This window comes from Cryptomeria japonica, chromosome 10 (genome assembly GCF_030272615.1).
Source record: "Cryptomeria japonica chromosome 10, Sugi_1.0, whole genome shotgun sequence".
Lineage (NCBI taxonomy): Eukaryota > Viridiplantae > Streptophyta > Pinopsida > Cupressales > Cupressaceae > Cryptomeria > Cryptomeria japonica.
Genome location: NC_081414.1, coordinates 478,582,062 through 478,589,298, shown reverse-complemented (window position 1 = coordinate 478,589,298; position 7,237 = coordinate 478,582,062). Strand labels below are relative to the sequence as shown.

Genomic DNA, 7,237 nt, shown 5'->3' with positions numbered 1-7,237 from the left:
ATTTGCCCCATGGTTGGGAACTGATTATCGATTGATCTTAAAAAATATGGATTTTCCAATAACAAACAAATAATATCTGGTCTTGTTTCAACTTTTCCATTCATCTCAGACATAATTTTTAAATATTAGATCTTTCATAGTCTAAATTGTATATCTCCTTTACTTGTAGTAATTTATCACTCGATGGCTCTCTTCCTCACCATAATATTGAGAGTCGATCACCTTTTCCAAATACCCTTGACCCTACTTCGCCTTTGTTTAGTTTTGAGAAAGTTTGTATCTGACATCCTTGCCTTAGCTAGAGATAGGATGGTGTACACTTTCAAAATATTCAAGTGAATATTCTATGAGATCAAATATATCCAACTAAAATAGAGAGCTGATAGCAGTAATTTGGAGGTAATTAAAGAAAAAGTTAAGAATATAGATAATGTGCATATTTCTGATGAGAACAGTCCCTGGTCTGAGAAAGAGAAGTCTTCTGTTATCAATTGCCTTAAGATTACTATGGAAGCCTTTGAAAAATTCAAAAAAGACTATGAAGCTAGGATGGTGAGCCAGGAAGAACAAATTGATAAAATAAAGGATTCTATCAAAGCTGTTGTCAAAACTAGTTAAGGTGTGATTGGTGCCATGGTTGATAGCCTTAAAAATATGATTAGTAGTCTTGAAGAACAATTCCAGTTGAAAGATATTGTGGATGTGGACATGAACAATGATCAGGACATATCCTCAGGCCCCATCAAAAGATCGAGAGGCAACTTGAAGAGAAAGGCAGTGGGACCTCCTCCTGATTTCCAGAAGTTAAAGAAGATCACCAATACAATGATTGAGATTGAAAAGGAGATGACACAATTAATGAATCTATTGGACTAGTGCTGGTGCTCTGCAGCCTCTTTGTTGGGTCTGTTGCTATTGGTATTTTTGCTGTCTATTTTTCTTTGTTGCATACCAATTTCTGTTGTTTTGGTCTATCTTTTTGTTTGCCCCCTCTCTGTTTTGAGGCTTATTGTATATCTTATGGGGCAACATGGTCTTTTGTGGTCTCTTTTTGGCTTAATGGTTTGGTAAGTCTGAAGTACTCTCTATTTTATTGTTAAAGGGTTTCGGGTCCCTTCAAAACCCATTTTTACCTTTTTCTCCCCCATTTTACCTCTCTTGCTTTTTACATTTTTTTAAGGGTGATACTTCTTGTTTTTTAGCTTTATGTTTAGTATAGTAGCAGAATTGCAGGCTGGTAACTATGAGAGTTACCTACCACCATTTATTTTAAATAAAAGAATTGTAACAAAAAAATGAATCATGCAAAATAAAAAACTTATGATGACTAGGTGAAAAAGTGGATAGCTCAATCAATTTCATCTTAATAATGAAAGATATAATGAATCACACATCTATTGAAAATGCATATCCTATTTTTGCACAACAAGGCTATGAGAATCCTTGAGAAGCAACTAGGTGTATTGTATGTGCCAATTGTCATTTGGCTAAAAACCTATGGAGATTGAAGTTCCATAATCTGTGCTTCTTGATACCGTTTTTGAAGAAATTGTTAAAATACCCTATGATAAGCATATAAAACAAGTTCTTTCTAATGGTAAGAAAGGAACTTTAAATGTATTAGTTATTCTTATTTCACCTGAAAGTTTCAAATTATCTCCTCCAAATTGTGTTTATTCTGAGATTAAGGAAAAATCAGGTGATCTTTATTTTCAAAAATATCGTCCCAATGAAAAAAATATTCTAATAATAGGTCTTGTTCCTGGTAAAAAATATAGTGAAATTGTATTTCCCATCCTTTCACCAAATCCCACTACCAATAAAGCAACTCACTTCCTAAAATAACCTATATATGTGGGTAGTAATAGAGGAAGAGGACAAATATATCTCAATGGGAGAAAACACAACAATACAGTCTATAACGCTTCAACAATGGGTAAAGTAAAATTTCATGTAAAGAAAAGGGTGGATATCAAATTGTAGACATCTAAAAATGGTCAATGCTTGCTGAGTCATACTTTAACATTTGCGCATTGCCTTATTTTAGGGTTCTTGCATCGCATTAACATTTCTTCTATGTTCCGCACTTGGTCTTTATCATTTGCGAGCATCGAGTCCTTCTTCTGCATTCCTCATTTTTCTCGCTTTCGAATTAGGTCTTGTCATTTTGTGATCAATTTGTCATCAATCCTTGTCCTTGTCAATCTCGTCATTTTTGCGATTGATTCATCATCGATCCTTGTTCTTAGCAATCTCATCATTTTGCGATCGATTCATCATCGATCCTTGTCCTTGTCATTCACATCATTTTTGCGATCGATTCGTCATTGATCCTTGTCCTTTTCAGTCACGTCATTTTTGCGATCGATTCATCATCGATCCTTGTCCTTGTCAATCTTGTCATTTTGCGATCGATTCGTCATCGATCCTTGTCCTTTTCAATCATGTCAATTTGGATCGATTAGTCATTGTTCCTCGTGAATTGACGCCTATCAATTTGATCTCCTTGTCAATCTTGGTCAATTTGTCATTGATTTTTGTCAATCAATCTCAATCATTTATCAACATTGGTCCTTTGTCAATCAGAATCATGATCGAACCTACATTAATTTCTTGTTGTCTTGACCTAATTCCTTGTCCTCTTATTTCTAGGGTTTTATGATTTGTTCATTTAATCCTTTTCTTCTTCTTTGTGGGTTAAATAAATATATTTGTTTAGTCCTAGGTCTCTTTCATGAATTAATTAATGGATGAAAACCTATGAATTAATTCACCTAATTTCTATTTCATCTTTTTCTTCAATTTTCTAATTTGCTAATTTCTCCTAATTTCTAAATTTCTGTTTCTATTTCAAATTTGTCATAGTTTGTCATGCATTTTGCATAGCAACTTGTCATAATTTGTCATACATATTGCATAGAAATTGTCATACATTTGTCATAATGTTGCCATTCTTGATTTGAATTTCCTTTCAAATCTCTTCATGCTAATCTTGTCCTCTCTCCAATTTGTCTATAAATTGGATGAGTTTCTTCAATCAAGAAATGAATCACATTTTCAGAATCAATCACATTTTCAATCAATCAATCACATTTTCGAGTAACCTTATGCTATGAATTTCATCTCTCAACAACTTGCTTTCCACATGCATTTTGCACTTGTAGGTGAGATCCACATCAAATTTGAAGGTGAAAGAAGAACAATGGAGCCACATGAAGGAGATATCTGCATTGGTTTGCTTTGATTTCATTTGATTTGAACATCTTGTCTTTATGTCTTCATTGATTGGATTGGGATTGTTTTCATTGCTTTAGGTTTTGTGATTGTCCTAATTGTTGCTGGTTTTGATGCTTTTCAATTTCCTGATCTACACAAATAACTATTGATAATCCATCAAATGATTGACAAATGTTTGAATTTGTACCTCTAGGACCAAGACTTTTGTTTCAGAAGGCAAATTAATCAAGATGGACCAGTCATTAACAAATAAACCTAATGTAGGTGGATTTGGTTAGGAAAATATAGAAATAGTACTTCAAGATCCTTTATGTGTTCAAGGTCTTTTATTATTCTTAGCATCTGTCATTTTAGCACATATATTTCTAGTTATTAAGAAGAAACAATTTGAGAAAGTTCAATTGGTTGAAATGAATTTTTGGGTGCATAAAAGTGAATATATATATATCAAAAACAATGAAGATAAATAAATTCATCCAACGGTGAAAACCACTTTGGTGGTGCCTTAGGCAAGTACCATGGTAAAAATTAGGCAATCAATAACATGTGTAGGGACTTCGCTCCTCTCTCCTTCAGGATTCCATATCATCCTTTCACTTTGCACGCACTCACAACTCTCACTTCATAATGAACTTTTCATACCCATCATGGCTTTCTATTGTTCTACTATAGTCTTCGCCTTCCATAATAATTTTTGGCAACTTTGCTTCACCCATAATAATTTTTGTCACCCTTGCTTCACCCATAATAATTAGGTCCTTATATCTAACTAGGGGAATATTCTTGACTTAATTACAAAATTAGATCCTTCACACCACATGTTATGAGGAACTTCACTCTTCTATCATCCTTCACACACTCATCATTTGTAACAAACTTTCACTTGCATCGTAATCTGCAATAAAGTTTCCACCTTTCTTGGTAATAAAGCATTCATTTTATGGAGTGAGATACTTTCAAGTAGACCTATGTAGTGTTGGTCTTTAAAAAAATCAATTTTTTGATTAAGACCAAGATCCTAGCATGACTAATGATCCTATTTGCTTGAGCACTATTTGTCCTGCATTAGGATATTATAAAAAATCTCATCGGATAAAAAATCTAAAACTATGGAAAGAAATATTTGTGGCAAGTGAATTTAATTGACTGTTAGTTTAGGTCTTTATTTTTCTTTTGATTTGATCTTTGGTGACACACTTACTATACTTCTCAAGGATGTCTATGAACTAGAGTGGCCAGGATGAGGCATGCTCACCTGATTATTTCTTATGGTTTGTTCTCTAGTAACACTATGGCTCATCCAAGGATATGGCAGTCTATGATCATTGGGGACCTAATGAGTCAGGCGTGAACAAGGGCATTCCTTTTTTGTGAGTGTCTTCTCTACATGCAAATGTTATGTGGAATGTCTGGTCTAAACTACATCTAGATAGTCACATCTGCTTGCCATAATAAGCTCAATGAGGATATAAGCACTTTAAATTTGTACCAGTGATCATCAACAACTTATCTCTCATTCCCTCATCAATCCATCATCTCTTCTTTCTTCTATGGCCAACTAATCATTGAGCCCTTCGTCATCTTGGAAGTCCTACATCAACCGATTGAGTATGTTGACACATTAAAAATACTTAGGGCATGCATTGCATTAGAATCCATCCTGCATCACCACATGTTAGTACTGCATATATAAACATCTCATATAGTATCACATCTGACATCTGCTATAGTTTAGCTCATAATCATATGATAATTTGCATCATCATCCATACATAACACATAAAAAGCACCATAGATATATACACATATCCATGTAAGATCATTATACATCACAAGTGCATCATGATAACACATGCATACATATAGACATCATACATCATAGAAAGCATATAGAATCATTTCACCAGAGGATTATTTTGCATAAGTCCTAACTGAATCACATAGTACATAATGCATAATCCATCACAAATATCATAACATCATAAGAACATAGCATCATAGAATCATGTAGAACATAAATGTATCCATAAACGTAATAGAAAGCCATCACATAAAGAATGCATTCATATAGACAATGATGGCATATCTCAAAATGGCTACCAGGAGTCCCAAAATTATGTCCCATAAGTATCTACATATTGTACAAAATTGATACAAAAATAGTACACAAAACCAAAAGGAGCTATGATGAATTACCACTCTCGAGACTTGTCAGTCTCAATGGTCCTTGAGCACTAGAAGGTCTTGCCCATCTTATCCTTGCTGATGGAGGTGGTGTTTTTCCTCCTGAACATCTTGTCCTTGTGGGTGGAGGTGGTGCTCTTCCTCTTGACCATCCTATCCCTATGGGTGGAGGTGGTGCTCTTTCTACTAACCCTATTTTCCCTCATGTTGCCCATGTGGGCCCATCACCCCTGCACTCTATGTCCTTTGCCACTAAGATCTCCCATGAGATGTATGTTGAAATTTGTTTTCCCTTTGTCCCTTAGAACCACTAACTTGTGTAGTTTTCTCTAATAAGAAATCTCCAATCTTACGTGGAGGTAAAAATTCATACTCCCAAGCACATCCCCTTGTTGTGCCCTAATGGATAGTTGGATGGTGTCCTATCCTTGACTATATCTCTATATACTCATATCCCTCACTCATGTCAAAACTTGTATCTATTGTATGAGGGTAGATACCTCTTCTTGCAGAGCTATAACTTGTGCATCTCTGGCCTATACTTGCTGTAGACACCCAAAAATGTCCAGTCTAATTAAATAAATATTTTATTTATTTAATTATCTAAGCTTAATTCTTCTATTAATTAAATAAATCTTTATTTATTTAATTAATTCATTTATCCTCTTCTAGCCTTATTTCTCATTTAAATAAATACATTTATTTATTTAAATTATCTTTTTCTTAAATTAAATAAATATCTTATTTATTTAATTGATCCCACTTCCTCTATTAATTAAATAAATCTTTATTTATTTAATTAATTCATTAACCTTTTCTACCCATGACACATGTCATTCATCTCTTAATTCATACACTACCTAGCCCTTTCATTATTTTATTATTTCTTTTACCTACCCTCTAATCATAGCCGACCTCCTTTTACACCTCTCAATCTTATCCCTCCATTTCATATAGTGTCTTCTATATAAGGAGATGCTTCCTTCATTATCAAACCCCCTCGTTGACTACTTGACTACACTACGCTTTTGAACATAGGTGATCCTACTTGCAACCACATTCCGTTCTTTGTTGAGCTCTTGTGCACATAAAATCTGAGAGCAAATATATCAAGCAAGATCAATGGACATAGGAAGAATGGAGATCCAAAACTCTATTGGACATGTGATGGTATAATCTTTGTGATTTCATTTGATTTGCATTGTCTTAGGTAATCTTCATATGTTATGGTGGATCTTTGTTGTTGTTAGGCTAGGGTTTTGTGGTTGAATTCACTTAGCCTTTCAATATCGTTATTATTGTTATCCATTTTCACCATATACACTTGCAACTATAAGGAAAATATCTACTTGTCCCTATCATCTGTTTCTTGCAGCACAACTTGTCTTGATGCCTACCCCTACCCCTCCCCCTATCCTTTCTCTTGTGGTTGTACTTATGCCACATCATGTCCTCCTCAACTCCTTAGTACTCTAGGTGGTACCTATGCTCTATTAGCTCTACCCTCATAATCTCCATCCCCTCAATCCCCTTCTCCTATCCTCCTCCTCCGCACTTGTTTCCTTGGTTGGGGTCCCTCTCCCTCTGTGTCATTTTCTAGTATAAGTGGTACCTCTCTTGACCTAATCAAATGTGAGAACTGATGAAATGCAAACAATACCTCAAAATTGGGGGTCATCCCTGCATCTGTAATATCTTGTTGTAGATCCCACTATAATGGAACCAATGCTCTAAACTCTACTACAACTACCTTATTAAAACATGATAGACCCGCATGTGGCATCTCTCATTGTGTTTGCATAAGCTCAATTGAACC

The 7,237-nt window shown here is 34.6% G+C and overlaps 1 pseudogene; it reads left to right on the top strand.

Moving 5' to 3' along the window:
• Window positions 1-1,020: 1,020 nt before the first annotated feature.
• Window positions 1,021-7,237, top strand: part of LOC131039391 (cytochrome f-like) — a 78,959-nt pseudogene continuing 72,742 nt past the window's right edge.